The 24,638-nt window shown below is 45.1% G+C and overlaps 1 protein-coding gene across 4 annotated transcripts in view; it reads right to left on the bottom strand.

Annotated features, from left to right (window-relative positions):
- MFSD6 (major facilitator superfamily domain containing 6) overlaps nucleotides 1–24,638 on the bottom strand; it is a 398,345-nt gene that overhangs the window by 247,745 nt on the left and 125,962 nt on the right. The window contains exon 1 of one of the 4 annotated variants that reach the window (XM_078680389.1): nucleotides 13,052–13,504. The exons of the other annotated variants lie outside the window; for them this stretch is intronic. The gene's annotated coding sequence lies outside the window, so the exon portion shown is untranslated. Of the gene's footprint in view, nucleotides 1–13,051; nucleotides 13,505–24,638 lie in introns of those variants that run through there. 4 annotated transcript variants of the gene reach the window in all.

The following is a 24,638-nucleotide window of genomic DNA, read 5'->3' as shown; positions in this document are numbered from 1 at the left end:
CCAAAATTACAAGTGAGCATGTTACAAAAGCAAACGTTACGTTACATGAGACAATAGTGACAGTTGTGCAAGTATCAAGAGCAACAAAATACAAGAGGTAGCAAACGATATGCAATAGCATATCTGAGGGAACACGGCCTGGGGGAAGCTGGCTGGGGAGGGGGAGGAGAAATGAAAGGAAGGCTGTGTTTGCGGGGAGAGAGAGGGGAGGTGCTGGTGTGGGAGGGGGGAGGTGCTGGTGTGGGAGGAGTGCTGCTACGGCAAGGCTGTGTTTGCGGGGAGAGAGAGGGGAGGTGCTGGTGTGGGAGGGGGGAGTTGCTGGTGTGGGAGGAGTGCTGCTAGGGGAGGAGAAGCCCTGGCCGTGAATGCTCGTGCATGTTCACGTGAACTGCAAGAAAACGCCGGGCTGAAACCCCTTAGTTTGAAGAGGATTTTGCCGACATGAATTCGATCCTATCCATTCCTGCGGAATGTGACAGGCTCGACCTAAAAAGTATCTCCAAAAACAGGAGCAGTGGACGGACAGATGTACTTGTCCATGCATCAGGGGAGGGACAAACCTAAGAAGGGAGCATGACACCTGCGAGCTGTGAAACAGGGACAAAGGAAATTAAATGAGAGCAAAACTAAAGCTAACAAATGGTAAGCTATGGGCGGGCTGTAACCCCACTATATGTAAACAACATGTCTCGCAGGGACAGCCCATGCACTGTCTAGGCAAAACCTAAAAAGGCTGGGGTGGCACCAAAAGAATTATCAAGGCGCTTTTCCATAGGATAGAAGTACATTTGTTGTCTAGACAACTTGGGCTTTTGAAACTTTTTTTGTGTATAGTCTACCCACAATGTGAATGTCCAAAGATGCTGGTTAGCACACTTTCATTCCATATACAAAGAAATATGGCACAGTCTAGAGGCCTCCAGGGTGAGCAATCAGTAATCTGGTCTAGTAGTGTGCCTGGACTTCCCGATCCAACTTGATGGAGATAGCTGGGTATTCTGCACACAGACACAGCGACCAACCTTCCTCTAGGGTTGATAGAGGGGTAAAAACCTTTTTGACTACCTACATTTACCAATCAGTTTGAGTACCATTAAACTTTTTAGAATACAATCTCTTGAGGTACAATACAAACTTGACTGTTCTTGTCAACAACTGGGCCCAATTTTTAACATTCTCGTAAGAAAAAATGCATTAAACACCATTAATATTCCCATTCCCAAGATGGCAACCGGGTTACACCAGTCATTGCCTTTACGGAAGGCCTGTGCACACCAAAGGCCCGTACATACACGTATATGCTACAGCCACGTTCATAAGAAACCCGCCCTCGCTTCCCTTAGAGGAAGCAGAGCAGGGGTAGGTCTCAGAGCGGATGCTACACTGCATCCGAGTAAGTATGGTGACCCAATCACAAAAACTGGACCGGGCCCGTATTAAGATTCTCCTGTCATTTACAGCTTTATCTTTCCCCTATTGAGGACTCTAATAGGAGTATCCTCTGCCTTCTCCTCCTGGGGCTATATTCAATACCAAAATTAGTTCAATTCTAGTTATTGTTTTTATCAAGCCCCGCAGTTTTGCTAGAAGGTCACCTGCACTACATTATGAATGGATGGTGGTGTCAGTGTTTTTTGTTTCATTTGGGGCATATACTTATGAATCATTGCGCATGCCTCTTTATATAAATTGTTCATTTGTGAGTCAGAAACTTATTTGTTATGTTTGGCCATCATTGTGTTCCATGTTGATCTTTACTAATTCTAAGGTACTGATGGAGCAGGGTTTTGCGCAATAAAACCTGCTCTGATCAAACTTCACATTGTGTGGTTTATTAACAAAATGGTGTGAAAATGAACAGTGTAAAGCTAAAAAGGGAGATGAAATTGCGCAAATGCGTGCTGGAAAGAAATCAGCTATTACCAGTGCTTTTGCAGTAGGCCGCAAATGTGAATGATTAATGCAGAAATAATAGCCTAAGAAAAATAATGATAGAAGTCAGCAGTTTAAAAGAGACATGCTGTTTTCCTTTCCACTAACTGTTTGAAAATAATGTACATAACCTGAAGAGAAATACAGAGCTTTAATAGAGTATTAAAAATTAAGTTTTGTAAAGTGACTACGATAATCATGTGTATTTGTTTTTTCTAGAGCACATTTTACTGTTCTGCAGAGAAGGCCTCAAAAGTCTTTTTAGATTTAATTTGGTTTCTAAAAAACATAGGTTGCAAAGAAATGTATATTGTCTTTCGTGAGTTCCTGATGGTCAAGGCTGTGTGGAAGAAGTAATGAACGTTATTAATGGAATTTCCTTGCCGACCAGAGTATGGGGACACTTATGCTACAACTTTGATAAAATAGCAAATTGGAAGAGATTATTGGAGTTTCCTCTGCTGAAGGACAATGGCGAAAGTTCTCTAAAGACAAAGGTACTGTTGAAAGTTAGGTACACTGGAAGTATAGTGATCAGACACCCCCTGGCCTAGTCCAATGGGATTTGAGTATTTCTTGGGTTTTGATACATGGGCGGTGGATCTTTAATGAATTAGGGTATAATCACTAGTGTTAGAATTTATAGTTAGGCAGGCTTGGGAGTGAGATTTTGACTTTGCAAGAGGAGAAAGCTGTGTTGCTGTTTATTACCTTAACTGGCTGGCTGTTGTTCTGCTGATTCGGATTGCTTGACTTTGCTCCTCATACCTTCTTGAGGGTGCCCTAGCTTACTCTTCCGGCCAGAGGGTAGCTTTTCAGACTATCAGCATTTCGTGTTATAGTTATTCGGTTCGTATGATATTCAGAATTTGCATTTATTTTATTTGCAAAGGTTCTTAACTCTTTCCTTCCTCTTGAATGGTGATCTATGATTCAAACAGTATTGTACTTGATGATCATTCACATTAATTAAAAAAAAAAAACATATTGATAAATAATCGGAGTCTTTCTTTATTAATGCCAATTTGGTAACATTGAATGAATTATTTCTTTATTTAGGTCCTCATTGTTAGAATTCTGTCAATCCTTTGGCAATCCCTGTCAGCTATAAAGGATTCATCGGAGAGAAAGAGGACCAATATTGATTATATATATATATATACATAAAACAGAATTTGGTAACATGTTTTAAACTCATGCAGTGTGAAAGGGATTGTTAAATATTAATCTGGGTCCTGATGGTATAATTTGGCGAAAACACCTTCAGCTGCATCACTACAAATACTACCACTTGACTTATGTGACTAGATATCCTGACACAGTATTTGTACCTACTGAATCCGGTCACAGTGTAGTGGAGGTTTCTTGTTTTAGGTCCTGAAGAATCTCCACATGATCGCTTTTAACATATTTAGGTAAGAAACATGTTGACCTGTTTTAGACCAACTAACTCACTATGCTAACTAGGAACATTATATCCTAAGTCAGTGCAGAGTTTTTAACTAGGCTAGTGAGCTAATTAATTAAATAGTTTGATTCTGAGCATCACAGTACCTATTTTAACCCACTCTTCATCACCACTTTACACACACCAGTTGAACCCAAACACCCTCACTTGATCAGACCGCTAAGAAAAGATCTCTCGTAAAGATCCCCTTTAGTGGGTCCCCGTTGGGCTTTGCAGTGCCGGCCCGATGAGGAGCTAGTCCAGTGATAAAGCATGACACCCATTTGGGTGTGTGAGGGCATGTGCCCCTATTTCCTTTTCTTATAATTCTTTGATACAAGGAGCATGCGTGCCGGACCTAACAAGCTCCTGGTTCCTCTTTTGTAGAGAGAGGTGGACAATTGATAATGCAGGAAGTTTTTACAACTTTAAGCATTCTTGTAATAACCAAGATTCCCATTTATGTGTGACTACCTACATGTTCTCTATCCATTTTAAACAAAACCCATGAATGGGACCAAGAAACGCAAAGAGGAAAGAGAACGGCTCATATGCCACTACTATTCCCATGGCGTGCTTTAACTAGGTGTGGTCCTTTAATGAGTTCATCTAGGTGTCACGTTATGTTTTACAGACAAAGACTGTAGAATGTTGCAAATCAAGATAAACTCTGCCTCCTTTCCTAAAATTACCATAACTAGTGTACAAAGTCTAGGATACTATTAACAACATTATTACCTCTCGGGCTCTTCTGCTTCAGGATTAACTGTTTACAACTTAGTGTTTCAGCAAATCTTTATCAGCTAATCTACATGGTAGATGGAATGTTCACAAATATAATTTGTATCAGTACATTTCCTTTTTATAGCACTGTGTGACAGTCTGTTACAGCGTGAAATTCACATCACCACTCATCACTTTGCTATGTTATGTATAGTAATTGAGGAGCTCAGCTTGCACCCTTAGGTCTCTTGGGTCTGAGGGTAGTAAGTGGGGTCATCAGAGTATTAGAGATGAGGGTAGTAAGTGGGGTCATCAGAGTATTAGAGAAGTTATTGAATGAAAAGAAAAAAAATAAGCTTTTTGCTGAAAAGTAAATGGTAAGGGTTGGTGTTCAAAACATAAGGGAGACATTTCAAATGCCACCGTGCTAGCACGAAGAATGCCTTGCCACAAAAAGAGGATTCTTTAAAATGAGGGACAGCAAGAAGATTCACTGAAGTAGACCGTTAGTCCGACATGAAATTGAATAGTATTTAGTCAGAGCCTGTATTTAATACGTTTGGATCTGAGAAAATTAAGGCAAGCAAACATTCATTTATGTGCATGCAAGACATAACTTTGAAATTGTAATTTTTTATCTGAGCAACTAATACATTTTATTGAGAATAGATACAATTCTGCATTTACCTATTAAGCAAGTGTTTTGTCTGTTTTAGAAAGCAGAACGTAAGTCATCATTACACCAATGTGCCATTTGGAAGAACCCTACAGTATTTGACATTTTACAGTTAGTGCTCCGCCACCCTGTTTTTAGTTGTTATCTCACTTTTTATCTGTTGTTTTTCGTCCTTTCACTATGTCTAGACTTTGCTACATATTCCATTTCTGAGTTTCTATTCCAAGCCATCTGGCCAAAGAGCCAGTGCAGATTCTTGGGGCACCCATCGGTATCAGGGGCAGGCAACAGGGTGTGGGCTCCTTCTTACAGACACAGAAGTTCACATTTAACATATCCCACCTACCCCACCATTTCAGTTCCCTTTAATTGCACTCTCTGAATTACGTGTTCTCGGCAAAGGGTTACCCTTACTTGAACAGACAAGGACCTGTATGAGATAATGTAACTTTATGTACTCTTACACCACGGGACATTGGATAGTTATTCTAGAACAATGCTTAACCACAATTATTTGGAACGGTCAATCCTGCAAAAGAGGAGTGGGGCAGAAAGGTAAAGAATGCATCCTGAAAGGTTTACTGGTTTTTCGGTCTGGCCTAAAACAGCTTTAGCTGCCTGTAGGCAATACATTTATTGTGTTCAATATCATTGGTTACAGTGAGTTTTGGGTCAGCCCATTGCTTGCCTTTCTTGTCCATTATGTTAGCTTGCTTTTCATTTGCTGTACTGCATACCTCTTACTGTGTTTCCACCCTCCACTGGAGGATAGTTCATTAGCCAGCCTTTATTTTGGATGATTTGTTGCTTTCAATGCTTACATTCAAATTTCAGTTTTTTTCTTGTGCTTTCAGCACCCTATGGCAGTGCATGTGTTTACTTCCAAGTAGTTATTTGATGTTTATTTCGGAATGACACTCCATAAAATATACACATAGAAAAACAGTTCATATTAAAATACATTCATACTAAAGTTAAAACATTGAACTCTGATTCATCCAAAATAAAATACGTGTGCAAGGGTAGCAATAAAAAAATCGCTATCAAGCTTTGCCCTTCCTCCAATAACGAATCTACTAAGGCGATTAGTGCACAATTTTTGATTGGTCATGATCAAACGCATTAATACAATCCTGTAAGCCAGCTAACCATTACATAACTCGGACTAGCTACAGTATAGCTATTTAATGCATGTAATACGATATGGAGGTAATCATTTAAAATAACTATGACTAATATGTGTATGTCCTAAAAAATCGAATCGAATCCATTAAAAACAACACACCATGTATTAAACTTCTCTCCTATATGATTTTGTACTTGCTTAAAAGAAGCTAAACATTGTACAGTAAACAGGTAAATAAGTTATATACTAGCTAATTTATGTAGGTTTGTACGAAACTTCTAATGAAAGGGAATCTTACATATGGGGAAAAATCCCTCACCCTAGGTTAGCAAATTTATTTAATAGGCTTAGCGATTCGTTCTTCTCCTGATAAATCTTGGGGATGAAAGAGCTATATCTAGTGTGCCACAGTGTGTTCCTCAAAAGCCCATAGCATTGGAGTTGAAAGTCTTAGGTCTTTTTTCTTTCCTGGGTACTGTATAGAGAGACGTGTCACTCTTTCTCAATATGTCTCTTAATGCCAAGGTGATTACAAAGTGGACGGATCCATTTACGTCTGTAATTGTAAGCAGGGCAGAAAAACAAGAATTGGCTAACACTTTCTTCTGCTTGCAAACAACACATTGGACAGGAGTTAGTGAGGCTAGAAAACATGCCAGAGTTCCAAAGAGAGGTAAAAGGTCGTAGATCAAGGGTGCCGTAATCAAACTACAAATAAAAGGTTTTATCCAATTGTTGCTGGGGGATGTCTAAGAATACTTCATATGAGGGGCTATCTTAAATGAGAAAGAATTGGTATGTCAGACTCTCAAGGGTTCAGGTTTGGTGGAGACTAACTTGAATGAACTCCCAGTAGCAAGATTTTAACTGCTTCTTGGAAGTAGTAGTCAGTGATCTAGGGTCTAACAAAAAAGATCCACGGTCCAGCTTTTCCAGCCATGATTAGACATGCCTGAACCATGGAAAGGAAAGGCCTTTGTCAGAGGACAACAGTTCCTCCACTGCATACCTGTATGGTTTGAGTTCCTCCATAGTCCAGATCCTTACCTTGTATACTAGTGGCCTTAGCCAGGCAATTTCTCCCACCTGTTTAAACGCTACCTCAAGGATCATAGGTATTAACAGGGTACCTTTGGGCAGGTGGAGAAGAGAAAGGATACATTAATTCTTTAAATATATTGCTACGAAATGGTTGACAGCCGTCTTGAAATTATAAAAAGTAAAAATACTATAAAAATGTCGGAAACAGCTTCATGATGCACACGTGCACATAAGTAATGCATGCATGCCTGTACATCACCGCTCTGCAATTAGCCAGATTTGTTTTGTGTGTTTTGCCTTGCTGATGGGAGTTCAACATCAGCAACAAGTATTTGTGAAGCAATAGAGTCAACCAGGCCCGGTTCCAGGAATTTTTATTTGGGTGGGCCAAGGTGGCATTTGGGTGGGCCACAGCGGGCTTGATTTGTCGCATATAGGTCTAGGCAGGCCTGTTTCAGGGCCCTCCATTATCTCTTCTTAGTCTTACAAGGCCCAGTAAAACTCATTCTTTTCCAAATCTCTTTTTAATGTTATCACTCTCAAAAAGTGTTTTTTTCCATGTAATGTTACTTTGATGGGAAGAGGAGGATTCTGAGGTGGGAATATCAGGCAAGTGACACTCCTCGGGCTCCCTCTGTGCAAGCCTTCAGGGAGAAACCCTCTTCATTACTACCTCCACCTGACCTCTGACTCTGCAACGCACTCCCTTACAGGTTTGATTATCCACTATTCCTCTCCAGTGCACCTTATCTCACAGATGACTTTGGGCCTCAGCCCCATATCAGGCACCATCGGGCTCCACTTTCATTTTTCCCGGTAAAAGCATTAGTAAAATCACCTTTATACTTAAAACATTGAATATAGCAGTAAATATAATTAGAACACACGTTAAAGTATGTTCCACAGTAGCCCTTATGGCCCAACTGCTAATTAAATATACAAAAACAGAAAGGCCATGACAGAGCCGGCTTCGGTGCTGATGCAAAATTCTTTTTGGCGCCGCACCAATAACCTCTTTCTCCGTAAATACCTTTACTACCACCTTTCAACAGTGCCCCTCAACCCTCCATGGCCCCCCTATTGACCTCTTCCTCGGAATCCCTCACTGCCACACGCCACAAGTGCCCCTCATCTCCCCATAGCCCCTCCCCCTTATGACCTCCTCCTCAGATTCCCTCACTGCCACCCTACATCAGTGCCCCTCATCTCTCCGTAGCCCCCCTATTGAACTCCTCATCGAACTCCCTCACTACCACCCTCTACCCGTGCCCCTCACCTCTCCATAGTCTCCCCCTATTGACCTTGTCATCGGATTCCCTCACTGCCACCCTCCAACAGTGCCCCTCATCTCTCTGTAGCCCCTCCCCCTCATGACATCCTCCTCAGACTCCCTCACTACCACCCTCCATCAGTGCCCCTCATCCCTCCCTAGCTCCTCCCTCCACCCTGTGACCTCCTTGTCGGACTCCCTCACTACCACCCTCCACCAGTGCCCCTCATCTCTCCATAGCCCCCTCTTACTGACCTCCTCATCAGATTCCCTCACTGCCACCCTCCACCAGTGCCCCTCATCTCTCCAAATCCCCCTCCTATTGACCTCCTCATCGGATTCCCTCACTGCCACCCTCCACCAGTGCCCCTCTTCTCTCTGTAGCCCCTCCCCCTCATGACCTCCTTCTCAGACTCCCTCACTACCACCCTCCACCAGTGCCCCATATCTCTCCCTAGCTCCTCCCTCCACCCCATGACCTCTTCCTCGGATTCCCTCACTGCCACCCTCCATCATTGCACCTCATCCCTCTTTAGCTCCTCCCTCCACCCCTTGACCTCTTCCTCAGATTCCCTCACTGCCGCCCTCCATCATCAGTGCCCCTCATCTCTCCCTAGCTCCTCCCTCCACCCCATGACCTCTTACTCCGATTCCCTCACTGCCACCCTCCAACAGTGCCCCTCATCTCTCCCTAGCACCTCCCTCCACCCCATGACCTTTTCCTCAGATTCCCTCACTGCCACCCTCCATCATCAGTGCCCCTCATCTCTCCCTCGCTCCTCCCTCCACCCCATGACCGCTTCTTCGGATTCCTTCACTGCCACCCTCCATCAGTGTCCCTCATCGCTCCATAGCCCCTCCCACTCCCTACTCCTCGGATTCCCTCACTGCCACCCTCCTCCAGCGCCCCTCATCTTTACGAAGCCCCTCTCTCATATGCATTTCATTTGTTGTATAGCGCTACTCATATCAGTGTAGTGTGTGTCAGTACTTTACACAACGCACACATTATACAGAGACAATCAATCATACAAGTATGTAAATCAGTCTGCAGGGAATGTCACATGAGCCAATGAGGATTACAAGGTGTAGGAATCACATGTCATCCATACTGGTGGGTAGTATATTTTAAGAGGGTTTGGTCTTGGGAAACACAACCTTAGGATTTAAAGAGTATTCCATGGGGGTCAGCTTTACTGATGAAAATGTATATCTGCCCATACTCATTTTAGCAACATTAGAATGATGAAAGACTGGGGAAGTTCTAACTATATCACAAAGCAAAAAAAGCGAAGTTCTAACTATACCATTCATGTCTGTATGCCGCTCTTTGGTGACAGTTCATTGGTCACTCTCCTATGTTAGGATTGTAACTCCTGAACTGCAAGTAACACAAGGATCTCTGTGACAAAGGCAGTAACCCACTGAGCTATCCACATAAAATACAGTTCATCTGCATTTAAAAACTACTAACAGACAAATGATTGCTCTCCAGCAGGATCATTAATCACCAGCGTTATCTGGGCATTTTGTATTGTCTTATTGTTGTCCTGCATCAGCCATAATAATGATAAAAACTGTTTAAATGAAGCACACACGAAGTATGTGTCCTGCTGGCCCTGTGCAGATTTTAAAAAGAAAAAAATGTAGTAATACATTCTCTTACCTACTTCATTAGTCAAGCTTTGTGTCACAGATGTGATAAGCCACTGCAGGGGTCAGGAAAGGTGTCTAGGAATAAACAAACTTCTTTTCTCCTGTGCTGCATAGAAAAAGAAATACCAACACAGCAGGACAGTAGGCAAAGGTTACCAAAGGTTACCATTGTCAAATAAAGGATTTGTCGCCTTTCGCCATGCAGAGATGAAGGGGTGAAAAAATAAACAAAGCCTTGTTAACATTTAAATGGTCTTTAAAGACCTGTGAAGTACTTGGGTGCGTCGTGTGTGTGCGCCCGGGAAGCTGTCTCGGCCCGGGCTGACACTCAGGACCTGTGCGTTGCACGCCTGCCTTCCAGCCCTCACTGTGAGGGCCAGGGCTCCTGTTTGGGTGGGCCAGGCTCATGTTTGGGTGGGCCTGGCCCACCCGGCCCACCCACTAGAACCGGGCCTGGAGTCAACTAACACCTTTCAAAGGTGAGACCTATTGGCTTTGCTCATGCTTATCAATATGGCCACTATGGATTTATCTCCCTGCTACCCGCTTGAGACATCTTTCACAGACCAGGTTTATCTGAAGGAGACTTCTGTCTTTCACCTATTCTTTTTTGGGTGCAACTTATGGTTAAAATCCCCCATAATTAACAATATGTCTGAAGCATGCTTTTCTAATAAAGAGTCTATATCCTCTTTAAAGTTCCCCATCTCAGTTACATACTCTGCCACATTATCCCACTGCATATTTACATTTATTACAGTTACCTTTTCATATTTCTTATCCAGGGTCAGGAGGTCTAATCTACATGCCAATAGCCATTTACATTTCACTTTTAACAAGGTTACCTCTCTTATTACTTTTGTTGATACGAGAGTCATGATTCCCCCGATGGCCGACCAAATCTTTTTCTCTTGGCCGGTCGATTTAGTTTGAGGTAACCCTCGAAGTTAGGGGTTTCGTCGCATACCCAAGTCTCTTGTAGGCAGGCAATTTCCACTTTATTTACTATTTTCTTTATATATTCTTGTTTTATATCGTTGCCTAGGCCATTTATGTTCCATGATAAGAGACTTAGGCTGTGCGACACCCCCTCATCCTATTCTTCCTCACTTAAACCAGCATCTTCATCCATTCCCTCCATATACCTCTCGGAGGGTTCTTCCAGACTGCTTTTTTGACTCCAATTACCCCATGAGTCTTCCTTTACTGTGTTGTTTACCACTATGTTCAGGCGGCTACCCTCTACTTCGTTATCTCTCAGTAGCCTCACCTGTCTCCTTCCTAGCCCTGCATGGCACTTTAGGAAGCTGCTTCCTGATTGTACATTTCTCTTTACTTCCCTCTCTGGGGTTAACCTTATTCCCACCTGGAATATCTCACTAGCTGCTTTCACAATTGCCAATTTTACCAAGTCCGAGTAAAGTAGTACTCTTGCTATTTCCTTGCCATTTGTGTTTTCTATGAAGCCCACCTGTTTCAGGTCTTTCGTGCCAATCCCACTCAAACTTGTGCATTTAGAGAAGGAAGTCAGGATTTGTGCCCTATTTAGTGGGTTCATTTTCCTCAGTTTCTTTCCCCTTTGACCTGATTGCACCGGTTCCAGGTACACTCATTTGTTATTATCCACCTCCGATCCTTTCTTGAGGATTGCTGGGTTTCGCTGTCTACCATTTACCCACCCTTGGGGCCCCATTTTACTTCCTGATTCTGCTAGATCTTGGGGTTGTGGTGCTTCATCTGGGTTACCATACCTCTGATGGTTTCGGGTTGTCCCCCTAAGGATGGATATACACTCTGGTTTGCAGGTTTGCTTTTTAATAGTTTCTCAATTAAACCCTTACTGCTCTGGCTCTTCCTTTGTACACTTGAGACGTTTCTTTTGTTCTCAGCTATCGGAGGTCTAATAGGTACATAAGTCTGGGCAGAGGCATTTAGGCTTAGCTCTTCCTCAACCTCCCTTTCCTTCCTTATTCCCTTTGTTGCAGTTTTAGGAACCCGCTTCCTGCTTGCCCTACCTTTAGTAAGAACCCTTACATATTCACATCTCCTTTTTATCAGCATTGGGCGTTTGGATATGTAAACGTTATCTGGTGCTCCTACCGTCTCACTCACTAAACTTTGTTCTATTGGCTGGGGAGTAACTACTGGTCCTAACTTATACTGCATTTGTCCTTTGATTCCTACCAGCTCCTCCTCGATCTTTTTTAAGACCAACTTTTGTGATTTTAGAACCCCATTGTTCAACATTGTTAGTTCTATAATCCCCTGGAGGGTTTTCTGTAGCATCAGGAGTAAGTCCATCATGGAGGATGTAAGTGATGCTGACAGGTTCGGGTCCTGGGGACTGTTTCGCTCAGGGATAGCTTGGCTTCCTGTTCTTAAGGAGTCCTGCTGGTTTGTGTTTTTTAGCCCGCTTAAATGTTGCGATACTTGGTTGGGTGAGGCCCCCAAAACAAAACTTTGACTCTGATTTTCATTTCCCAATGGCTCTGCCTTCTCCAAAGTTTGTAAAAGAAAAAAGTTTTGGGGATGATGAAAGACGTGGTGCTGCTATTTGTAAATTTTGGCTTAGGAGGGAGTAGTTTATTAGCAGGAGGTCTTCCAATTCTTCTTCTATTTCTTCTTCCGGGAAGACTCCCATGCCTTTCTCCGTCCCGTGCACCTCCTCTGTTTCCAAATTTATTACGTTCTCCACCCCGTGCTCCTCCTCAATTTCCAGGTTTATTACAGGTTGCTCTGCAATTTTTTAGTGTTTCCCTACAAAGTCCTTTATGGATTTAGAGATTGCAGTGCTATCTTTCGGGTAGATGTTGAGGTGCAACCCTTTTGGACTTGTGGGGCTTGTCTGGTGGCTCTTTTAACTTTCCTCTTCTTTCGTCGCCCCTTACTATTATCCTCGGGGGAGGCCTGGCTTTCCTGGCTCTCTTCCAGTGTCCTTGACCCCTTCAGTAACTCAATCCTCCCTGGACTGTCTTCAAGAGCTTCCTTGCATAATTTTTGCTTTCTTTTCGGGGCCATGGTCCTTTAATTCAGGGCTACTTTTGGCTCGGTGTGTTGCTGTGGGGTATGATTCCGATTTTTCCCCCTGTAATTATCCCCTGTATACTATCAATTCACAGTTTGTGTATGCTTAGCGGGGTGGTGGGTTACTACAATTCTTTCACTCACACACTCACTTACCTCTGTTGTGCCGATTGCCCGCCAGCCTGCCTAGCCGTTCTTTTAGTAGACACTTTAGCTGATCTCTGGTCTAGTGGCCTCTCTTTTCCTCCTTTTCGTCGGGGGAGCAGCCACTCAGAGTTTGCTTCCCTTCACCAGCTTCTACCCCTTCTGGGGTCGTCCCCGTTGTACCTTGGGGTTCTTCTCTTCTTCTTTGGGCTAGTTCAGCCCCTCCTCCCCTTCTCCAGGGCGAGATACCAATGCCCCGAGTTTTGGCCCCCAGAGCGCGCTGGTGCTTATTAGCGCTCGTTGACGCCTTGGCTACCGCCCCTCTGCTGCAGCACGCCTGCCCTCCCCAGTCAATCCACTGTACCACTCCCGGTTGGATCTGGCAGTACAGGCAGGCTCCGAAAAAACTCCGGTTTATCGCGGGGACGGGGTCTGTTCACTGCGTACTTCACGCTTCCCGCTTTTGCTCGGCGTTCAGCTCTCGTGTCGCCCCGTGGTCCTGATCCTTGCTCCGCGATCGGCGTCCTGGGCTGCGCACGTCTCTGCTCGGCTCTCTGTTCGCGTTGGATGGCTGGCTGGCTGGCTGGCTATTCGCTATTCGCTTAGGCAACAACAAAGTCTACAGTCTCACACAGTCTGTAAATGTTTGGTGGCTCCGGCCGCGTTGTAAATGTTTTAGCGGCTCCGGCCGTGTTGTAAATATTTTAGCGGCTCCGGCTGCGAAGGAAATGCTTGGCGGCTCTGGCCGCGTTGTAAATGTTTGGCGGCTCCGGACGTGTTGTAAATGTTTTAGCGGCTCCGGCCGCGTTGTAAATATTTTAGCGGCTCCAGCCGCAAAGGAAATGTTTGGAGGCTCCGGCCACGAGGGTAATGCTTGGCGGCTCCGGCCGCGTTGTAAAATGTTTGGCGGCTCCGGCCGCGAGGGTAATGCTTGGCGGCTCCGGCCGCGTTGTAAAATGTTTGGCAGCTCCAGCCGCAAGGGTAATGCTTGGCGGCTCCGGCCGCGTTGTAAAATGTTTGGCGGCTCCGGCCACAAGAGGAGACGTCCAGCGGCTCCGGCCGCGAGGGAAATGCCCGGCGGCTCCGGCCGCAAACGTTTGGCGGCTTTGGCCGCGAAAGAAATGTCTGGCGGCTCCGGCCGCGTTGAGAGGTGCTAGGCGGCTCCGAACTTGCAGCTGTAGAGCAATAGCCGGAAGTTCAGTCTTGCTCTGCAGTCATCATAGCCCTCGAATATTTTTCAGGCATCATATAAGTATATGGAGGTTGGTCTTAAGATTCCATTTTGTTCCTTTTAAGCCATACTGGCACTCCAATGAACTCCATTGTTGTTAAAATACACCCCCTCCGTCATTAGTTGATTGGAAAACCCATGTGTTATTGAGTGAATTATGTGCAGTGAGGTGGTACCATTGCCAGAATACTTGGTGATCATGTTTTTGTGAGTTTGTGTTTGCTGTGCAAATACTAAACACCCCCAGGGGCAGCGCATACGTGTATTTGTGGTTCACTGTGGTTCATAACAGGGTATGCTGGTGCCTACAATTCTGTGTTTAACTGCAGGGAATGCTGTAGTTCTCTGCATGCCTCACTGTATGGCATGTTGATATTTAAAAACTAATTGCAGCAGGGCTTTAAATGAAAAAAACCTGAAGGTGCTCACAATACCAGAGTACCTGTTTGCCCTTTTTAAATCGAGCCTAGAGAAAATGACCTCTTGGAATCACTTCAGCATTTTACCAAACTCGTGCGTGTAGCTTTTTTTTCCCACACCTTGTATTGGCCATTGTGTGTGATTAAAGCACGCAATTGGCCAAAGGCGAGTGCTTGTCCCGCCTTTTGTCGAAACGTTGACTCCCATGGCGATTCGGTCTCGGTAGCGAGCAGAGGCGCATAGGCCGGCAGATGCATTTCCTTCACAGGGACGTGCCGTACCTGGAGTAATGTCAACAGAAGTGACCGAAATAATTACAGAAAGGGGGTGGTGATGGACAGAGTATCTGAGTTAATCAGAACACTCCTACCCAGTCAACAGATCAGGGCTTGATCCATCACCGTTTTTTAGCTCACTGCACCATCCCAGCTCAGAACCTGGCTACATGCAAATTAGTCTGTCCCTGGCCCAGTGCATCATGGGAACAGGGCAGACCAAACTACCAAGCCAATTCTTCACTGGAAAGGAAACAAGCTTCCGGGGACCGGTTTCTGGCATAACAGCCGTCTTCGGAAGTGACCGGGCATTCCAATACAAAAGCTGCAACATTCCAAAGTTAAACCAGAACCGCAAAGACGACGGAAAGAGACAGATAAAAATCAGAAGAGAAGTGAGCAGGGTTAAACGAAAGTCTAGTTTATTTTTTTGCAGTTTCGAGCCTGTTGCTGGAAAATGTATGCAGATGGATGGATGTAAAATTCAAGTATATTTTGTAGGGTCGCCTCCTTGTGTAGTTCACGCTTTTCTATGAGTCGGTCATCCAAGGGGTATTTAAGGTGGCTACGGACTGGCCCTTTGTTTTACTCCATTTTACTTACTTACAGTTATTACTACAGAGGGATAGCAAGAAGGAGTAGTTTCTTACCTGTAACTCCAGTTCTGTAGTAGGGGTATCTCGGTTATAGTCATAATCTAGTGAATAGTCCTGCCCATGTGCGTGGACCCCGGAGCAAATAAAAATAATCTCTTAAATCGTCTTCTCTGCAGTCCTGCATAGACACTTAAGAGAAAATTAAATACAATAATGCAGCCTGTATCTACAAGGCTACACTGTCCAGCACTTCAACTAGAAATGCCAAGGATATTTTACCAACATCACATTTCCAAAAGGTGTCAAGTTCATCCATAGAGACACTTCCCCTTCACAAAAACCTTGGAATGATAGAGAGGAAGGGATGGACAGACAAGCCTCCATAGGCTGCCATTATATGTTTGGAAAAGGGATACCGTGCCTTTAAGGAACTCTCCAGAGACCCTCGGTATCCCATGATGCACAGCAAACTCCTTTTACGTTCAGTTCTTTTTGAAGGTGCATCCAGCAAGGCCTGTAGCATACACTACAGTACAATTTTCTCCACCGGGGAGGAGGGCGGGCGCTTATGTCTATAACAGAGAAACCCCTACTACAGAACTGGAGTTACAGGTAAGAAACTACTTCTGTAGTAGGGGATCTCTGTGTATAGTAATAATCTACTGAATAGAATGGCAAGCCCATCCCAAAAACCAACCCTGCGGTGGAGAAAAGACAGACAACACCACTACTGTGCAAACAGATTTCGCAACGAAGCCTGCCCAACCTGAGCATCTGCCCTGGCATCAGAGTCCAGACAGTAATGCTTAGCAAAGGTGTGGACCGACTTCCAAGATCTCTGCAATGGGAACATTACGGAGCAAAGCTGTTGTAGCTGCTTTGCCCCTGGTAGATTGAGCCTTAGGCTTACCCCCTGAGGTCTTGTTCGCTTTCTGATTACATAGCTGGATACATGACACAATCCACCTGGAGGTAGCCAGACCGGTCCTGACCGACCCATAGTTGATAAACAATTGGTCGGACCTACGAATATCCTTGGTCTTATCCAGATAGAATTTCAACACCCTCCTGACATCCAGGGAATGAAGAGAACGCTCCGCTGGAGTGGAAGGGTTCTGAAAAAATTTTGGTAAAGTTTTAGTCTGATTAACATGAAAATCAGAGATCACCTTAGGAAGGAACTTAGGGTGAGTACGCATAACCACCTTAGCAGCATGAAACACAGTATAAGGTTCCTGGCAACACAATGCCTGAATTTCACTCACCCTGCGGGCCGATGTAATGGCCACGAGGATCGCCGCCTCCCACAACAGGTGCTGGAGTGAAGCCTTGTGAATAGGCTCGAAAGGTTCCTTCATCAACCTGGACTGCACCACATTCAGCTCCCACGAAGCCGAAGGAAGCCGAACAGGAGGGAACACTTTCTTCAATCCTTCCAAAAAAATCCTTTATCACAGGAATCTGGAAGAAGGACGTCTGCGAAGGACATTTCCTGTATGCAGTCAATGCTGCGAGGTGAACCTTAATGGAAGAGAAATTAAGTCCAGACTGAGCTAAATGCAGAAGGTATGGAAGGATGACATCTTCCTTTCTGGTCGTCGGATCATAGTTCTTAGACGTGCACCAGATGCAGAATATCTTCCACTTGTAAGCGTAAGAAGTCCTAGTGGAAGGCCTCTCAGCCTCCTTCAATATGTCCATGCAATCCTGAGGAAGATTCAAGTGGCCATATTGCACTATCTCAGGAGCCAATACCGCCACACTCAACGATGAGAGGTTGGGGTGCACCATCTGCCCCCCGAACTTCGTGAGAAGGTCTGGCCGACACGGCAGCTGCCGGTGAGGTAGGAGCGACCGGTGAAGCAGGTCCGTGAACCACCACTGCCTGGGCCATTCCGGAGCGATGAGGATCATCCGCGCCCTGGACTGGGACAGCTTGATGAGCACCGCCGGAATCAGGGGAATAGGTGGAAAAGCGTACAGAAAGCTGTTCGACCAGCTGATCCATAACGCGTTCCCCAGAGCCCCCGGCTGGTAATACCTCGAGGCGAAGTCGCGGCATTTTCTGTTTTCGGCGGTGGCGAACAGATCTATGTCTGGAGTGCCCCACATTGCGAAGATGTCTTCTAGCACCTCGTTGTTTATGACCCACTCGTGGTTTTCTTGGATCAACCTGCTGAGTGCGTCCGCTTGAACATTCTGCACACCTGGCAGATGAGTCGCCGTTATCGTCAGTCCTCTGGCGAGCAGCCAGTGCCAGATCGCCTGCGCTTCCTGTGACAGAGTGCGCGATGTTGAGCCTCACTGCTGGTTTACATAATACATTGTGGTCGTATTGTCCGTCTGCACAAACAAGGAGTTGGTTTGGAAGGACGGATGAAAGGCCTTCAGTGCCAAGTGAACAGCTCTGAGTTCCAGGAAAATGATGTGATACGTGGACTCCGCCGGAGACCACGTTCCCTAGATCTGTAGATGGTCTGAATGCGCTCCCCAGCCCTGGAGAGACGCATCCGTCACGATAGTCTGAGTGGGGATGTCCTTGTGGAAAGGAACCCCTCTGAGGAGATTCTCTGCTGAGCACCACCATCTCAGGGACTGTTGGGCGTGACGAGACAACTGGCCCAGCACCCTTTCCTCTGGTCCCACTGATCCTTCAAGCATTTTTGCAGCAGCCTCATGTGGAGGCGCGCGTGTGGAGTGAGGAAGATGCAAGAGGTCATCGACCCCAGTAGAGAAGACACCGTCCTCACTGTTATAGATGGAGCAGCTTGTCACATCTCAGCACAGAATTCTGGTAACGTTGAATGTTTGGGGTATGTATGAAGAACTACATGTCCCTGAAATCTAGGGACTGAGTCTCCTCCTCCTCTCTTCTTTCTCCTGCCTACTTATTCACTTCCTTTTCCTGACTCAGGTGCTGGTCACCTGATATCGTCGTTTGGTTCCTCACTGGAGCACTTCGTTTTCTTGGAGCCTGAGTAATCTGTTGTCCTGTAGCGATAGCACTAGACGCGCTGGATTCGAGGGAGACCGCTACAACCTTTGATTGATTCAGCGCATGAACGCGCTGAATCATGAACATTTCAAGATGCGCTATGGTTGAAAGCCGCGCCATTGTTTGTTTACTTAGCGTTTGCCAGGCTGATTTAAGAGCCCGTGAGTAGAAAATAGATAAGCGCATGGAGCGCTGGATTAGGGAAAGCCTTTTGCAATTATTACAGGGAACCGCCAGGCAGAGAAGTTATCTGCTAACTTCCCTGGAAGCGCGGAATCGTGTTATTCACTGTCGAGACTATGGAATTGAATTTCTTCTGCGGAAACGAGAAGAGCCTTGGCTACAATCGAACGTGAAAACAGCTGTTGTGCGTATTTCACTTACTACGGATATAGCAAAGTTCAGAAGAGTTGTCTGGACATCGAAAGCAAGCATCTGAATACCAGAAGAATCTGTTTTTTTGGTTTTTTTTTTTGCAGAGTTTTATATAGCGTGAACTAGACCCGAACTGAATCAGGTATCAGAGCACTTTACATAGCACCAGTTACGTTACATGAGGACACGCATTAATTTTTAGGCACGGGGAGATTAAGTGATTTGCCCAGAATCACAGGAGGTTTTTGGCGTCGTTACCGAGACTCGAACCCAGATCCCCAGGTCCGAGGTCGAGCGCCCTAGCCGTTTGGCCAACTCCTCTCTACAGATAAGTACACTATTTGGGTGTGAGTCAACGTCCAACCAAGTACTGGTGATTGCTATTGACATTCACAGATATTAGTAATTTACACTTGTGAATGTTTGTTATTTTTCTTGCTTTATTTTTATATTTTGTGGCTTTTTATTGGAGGATACTTGCGGCAGTTTAAATTGTAAGTTTATAAAAACACATAGTCACTTGATCTACTCCGCAGTAGTATGTATGGAATGTATGATGTATCCTCTCTCCCCTGCAGAATTCCTGGCTAGAGAAGAGTGAGATCCCCACCAACTCCATACCAGTGCAGAATTGATGATTTCAAACTGCTGCAACTTTATTGTTTATTTATCCATTTTCCCCTTCCCCTGATGAGGAGCCATCTGGTTTAGTTTGACACGTTACTCACAGGAGGTTCCACATAGGGGAGGAGGAGAATAAGCATCAGGTATCGCTCCCGCTGTATCCGGCTTTGGAGGTTAGTCAACCTATGTTCACTTCTTGACAGAGTGACAAGCCCATGGATTACTACAGCCTGAGCGATGGACACTAACACGGTTCTTACGTCAGTATTAGAAACATTAACTGCTCTACGTATAGAAGTAGATGCATTTTGCGGGGAAAACGTAGAGCTGCGTAGTGAGATGGTTACCATGAGGAGGGTGGTAGCAGGCCTTTCGCGAGGTAGTCCTACAGGAGCACGAGGGGCTTCGTACATAAGAATTGGACGCTTCCTCCTCCCTCATCACAAAACCCTACGCAGAGTCAAAGTGGCGGAGCTAGTTCTTCTACCATCCAGGTTATACAGCCACCATCTAGAGAGGAAAATCCTGCCGTGCTATTAGCATCGGAATGCAGTATGCCGAGTGTGTGCCTGGTATCATCATTACCTGAAGTCTATTCAGAATACAAGGATGTATTCAATGAACAGGAAGCGAGCAGGCTACCGGCCCATAGAGAGTATGACTGCGTGATTGAATAAGAACCAGGCGCAAGCATACCATGCAGCCGGATATATGCACTCACTGAGGCGGAGAATACATATCTACGATCCTATCTGAAGAAGCTCTTGGCATCTGGGTTTATTCGCCCTTCCACGTCTCCTGCATCATCGCCACTTTTTTTTTATACCAAAGTGCGAAGGGGGCTTGAGGGCATGCACCGACTATAGAGCGATCAATAGAGTGGCCAAGAAGAACAGGTATCCTCTATCCTTGATTCCTGTATTAATGGATCAGTTAAAAGGAGCCACTGTGTTTACTAAATTGGACCTTCGGGGAGCGTACCACTTGGTACGCGTTAGGCAAGGCGACGAATGGAAGACGGCTTTTCGTACTAAATATGGGTTGTACGAATATCAAGTTATGCCCTTCGGCCTGTGCAATGCCCCCGCCGCCTTCCAGTACTTCATGGATGAAGTGCTGAGAGGATTGTTGGACGTTTCCTGTATTGTCTATATTGACAATATATTAATATACTCCGAGTCGGAAGAAGAACACGTAAAACATGTTGCTGCGGTATTGAAACGTTTACAGCAACATACTCTCTTTGCCAAGCTAGAAAAATGCTTGTTCCACGCATCTGAAGTCGAATTCTCTGGATATGTAATCGGCCCTGGAGGCATATGTCTGATAAAAAGAAAACGGAGGCCATTATACACTGGGAATCCCCCACTAGTGTAAAGAGTTTACAAAGCTTCCTTAGTTTCTCCAACTCTTATAGGGGATTTATTAAAGGTTTTTCCAGCATCATACAACCCATGACGTTGCTGTTATGAAAAGGAACCCTGTTTCATTGGAATGATTCAGCGGAAGAAGCGTTCCAGACCTTGAAAAGGTGTTTTACTAGTGCTCCTATTCTACGACTTCCAGATCCCGAACAACCCTTTGTGTTGGAAACAGACGCTTCTTACTACGCTTTAAGCGGAGTTCTTTCCCAGAGACATCCGGAGACAGGACAGATCCACCCAGTCGCATTTTTCTCCAAAAAACTGTCTCCCTGTGAAATTAACTACAGCATCACAGACAAAGAATTGCTGGTGATTAAAAGAGCATGCAAAGAGTGGAGACATCACCTGATGGGGGCTAAACAAACAGTGGAGATATATACTGACCATCGCAACCTCTTGTTTTTGAAAAGTGCCAGGGCATTGACACCAAGACAACTTAGTTGGTCCTTATTCTTTGCTGATTTTGATTTCATCATCAAATACCGACCTGGTCCCCAAAATGGGAAGGCCGATGCCCTATCTAGACCAATGCCTAGTGCCGGACCTATGGTGATGGAAATCGAAGAGCCTCCCGTTATTCTATACAAGGCTTCTTTCCAGAATGAAATTCCGGCGGTGACAACAACTGAGAGCTTCCCGGAAGAGGTAAAAAAGCAATGCGACATTCCAGACAACCAATCTTGGGTGGATGAAAATCCTGTAAATCGATGCAAGAGGGATGATTTGTTGTTACATGATAAACAACTATATATACCTACTGGTCTCTTACGACAACAAGTACTACAGTGGACTCATGATTCTCCTTTGGGGGGCCATATGGGGCAACAAAAAACCTTGCAAAATCTGTCTCGATATTTCTGGTGGGAATCAATGAGGAAGGATACTACAGGAATACGTCACTAAATGCTCCATATGTGCACAAGGAAAGGCTAGTCACCAATCATCTAGCGGGTTGTTGAGGCCCATACCTGTGCCTCCGTCACCATGGCACACGGTTTCTATGGATTTTATAGTTGAAATGCCTTCTAGTGTAGGACATACCACCATTTTGGTAGTCATACACCATCTGATAAAAATGGGGCATTTCATAGCTTTGACTAAACTACCCACATCATGGGAGCTAGCTATGACATTTTTACAACATGTGGTACGATTGCATGGAATCCCTTCTGTTTTAATTACTGATAGGGGCACACAATTCACGTCCAAGTTCTGGAAGGCACTCTGTAACAGCATGAAGATCGACGCTCGTCTATCAACAAGCTATCACCCTCAGACAGATGGCAAAACAGAGAGGCTAAACCAAACCCTCGAACAATACCTCAGATGCTTCACCTTACAGTATAGCGATGAATGGAGTACTCTCTTATGGACTGCAGAATTCGCCTATAACAATGCCACTCATTCTTCTTTAGGATGCTCGCCCTTTTTCTGCCTCAATGGTTAGCACCCCAATATGTTGCCATTTGAACATCCTGTTACGTCCTCTCATCCTACAATACAGGAACACCATGCACATCTTAGAACAGTGTTAAAGGGGCTAAGCAACATCTGGAGGAATCGCAAGATAGGGATAAGCTCTATGCAGACAAAAAGAGAATAGATGAGCCTTCCTATAAAGTAGAGGACAAAGTGTGGCTCAGTACGAAACACTTGAAGTTTAAAGGGAACACTCGGCTACAACCTAGGTTTGTAGGGCCATATGCCATCCACAGCATTATCAACCCTGTTGCCATGAAACTCACTCTTCTTTCCACATGGCATTTACATCCTGTGTTTCAGGTTTCCCTTCTAAAACCATGCCTCCCTCACACTAGATTGTCTTCGAAACCCTGCCCCTGGAAATTGAAGGAGAAATGGAGTACGAGGTTCGGGTCATTCTCGATTCTAAAAGAATGATGGGGAGAGTGTTATAACTCGTGGATTGAAAAGGGTATGGTCCTGAGGATCGTTCATGGGAATCCCGGTCCAATTTACGTTGCCCTTCGCTTCTTCGGCGTTTCCATGCACAGTTTCCTGGGAAGCCTGGTGGACCGCCAGGACGTCGTTCGTAGAGAGGGGGTTCTGTCACATCTCAGCACAGAATTCTGGTAACATTGAATGTTTGGGGTATGTATGAAGAACTACATGTCCCATGAATCTAGGGACTGAGTCTCCTCCTCCTCTCTTCTTTCTCCTGCCTACTTATTCACTTCCTTTTCCTGACTCAGGTGCTTGTCACCTAATATCGTCGTTTGGTTCCTCACTCGAGCACTTCGTTTTCTTGGAGCCTGAGTATTGTGTTGTCCTGTAGCGGTAGCGCTAGACGCGCTGGATTCGAGGGAGACATCTACAACCTTTGATTGATTCAGCGCATGAACGCGCTGAATCACGAACATTTCAAGACGCGCTATGGTTGAAAGCCGAGCCATTGTTTGTTTACTTAGCGTTTGCCACGCTGATTTAAGAGCCCGTGAGTAGAAAATAGATAAGTGCATGCCGCGCTGGATTAGGGAAAGCCTTTTGCAATTATTACAGGGAACCACCAGGCAGAGAAGTTATCTGCGAACTTCCCTGGAAACGCGGAATCGTGTTATTTACTGTCGAGACTTTGGAATTGAATTTCTTCTGCGGAAACGAGAAGAGCCTTGGCTACAATCGAAAGTGAAAACAGCTATTGTGTGCATTTCACTTACTATGGATATAGCAAAGTTCAGAAGAGTCGTCTGGACATCGAAAGAAAGCATCTGAATACCAGAAGAATCTGGTTACAGATAAGTACACTATTTGGGTGTGAGTCAACGTCCAACCAAGTACTGTTGATTGCTATTGACATTCACAGGTATTAGTAATTCAACGCTTGTGAATCTTTCTGTTATTTTTCTTGCTTTATTTTATTTTTTGTGGCTTTTTATTGGAGGATACTTGCGGCAGTTTAAATTCTAAGTTTATAAAAACACATAGTCACTTGATCTACTCCGCAGTAGTATGTATGGAATGTATGATGTATCCTCTATCCCCTGCAGGATTCCTGGCTAGAGAGGAGTGAGATCCCCAACAAGTCCATACCAGTGCAGAATTGATGATTTCAAACTGCTGCAACTTTATTGTTTATTTATCCATTTTTCCCCTTCCCCTGTTGGGGAGCCATCTGTTTGAGTTTGACACGTTACTCACAGGAGGCTCCACATAGGGGAGGAGGAGAATAAGCATCAGGTATCGCTCCCGCTGTATCCGGCTTTGGAGGTTAGTCAACCTATGTTCACTTCTTGACACAGCTATGAGAGCCTGAGCCTTCCGAAGGATCGATAAGCGTCTCTCCTCCAAAGGAGACACGCTTGCTGACAGCGTATTGATGGAGGCTCCCAAGTACTGCAGGCACTGGACAGGAATCGGGACATACTTGGACATGTTTATGTGCAACCCCAGCTGGCTCAACAGAACAGCCGTCTTATTGAACTGCAGTTGTGCTTCCTGGAAGGTGGAGGCTTTGATAAACCAATCGTCCAGGTACGGGTAGACAAAAACCTTGTTCTTTCTCAGGTGTGCTGCCACCACTGCCATGCATTTTGAAAACGTCCTGGGTGCAGACTTCAGTCCAAACGGTAGTACGGTGTACTGATAGTGATTGGTGCCGACTAGAAATCGCAGGAACTTCCGGTGTTTCCGTGCAATGGGCA

Source organism: Lissotriton helveticus, chromosome 3_1, assembly GCF_964261635.1.
Source record: "Lissotriton helveticus chromosome 3_1, aLisHel1.1, whole genome shotgun sequence".
Classification (NCBI taxonomy): Eukaryota; Metazoa; Chordata; class Amphibia; order Caudata; family Salamandridae; genus Lissotriton; species Lissotriton helveticus.
Note: the sequence above shows the minus strand (reverse complement) of the source record. Positions and strands in the feature narration are given on the sequence as shown.